Source organism: Arachis duranensis, chromosome 7 (assembly GCF_000817695.3).
Source record: "Arachis duranensis cultivar V14167 chromosome 7, aradu.V14167.gnm2.J7QH, whole genome shotgun sequence".
NCBI lineage: Eukaryota > Viridiplantae > Streptophyta > Magnoliopsida > Fabales > Fabaceae > Arachis > Arachis duranensis.
In genome coordinates, this window is record NC_029778.3 from 20,243,329 (window position 1) to 20,243,912 (window position 584).

A 584-nucleotide genomic window follows, 5' to 3' on the forward strand; every position below is an offset into this window, starting at 1 on the left:
CATAACCACTTATGGCATCCAAGGCCGGAGAAACCTCTAGAAAGAGGAAAGGGAAGGCAAAAGCTTCCACCTCCGAGTCATGGGAGATGGAGAGATTCATCTCAAGGGTGCATCAAGACCACTTCTATGAAATTGTGGCCTTGAAGAAGGTGATCCCCGAGGTCCCTTTCAAACTCAAAAAGAGTGAATATCCGGAATCTTAATGGTTCAAGAAGAGGTTGGGAAGTTCTTACCAACCCCATTCAACAAGTCGGAATCTTAATGGTTCAAGAGTTCTATGCCAATGCATGGATCACCAAGAACCATGACCAAAGTGTGAACCCGGATCCAAAGAATTTGCTTACTATGGTTTGGGGGAAATACTTGGATTTTAGTCCGGAAAATGTAAGGTTGGCATTCAACTTGCCCATGATGCAAGGAGATGAACATCCTTACACTAGAAGGGTCAACTTTGATCAAAGGTTGGACCAAATCCTCACAGACATTGGTATGGAAGGAGCACAATGGAAAAGAGACTCAAAAGGCAAGCCAGTTCAACTGAGAAGGCCTGACCTTAAACTCGTGGCTAGAGGATGGTTGGAGTT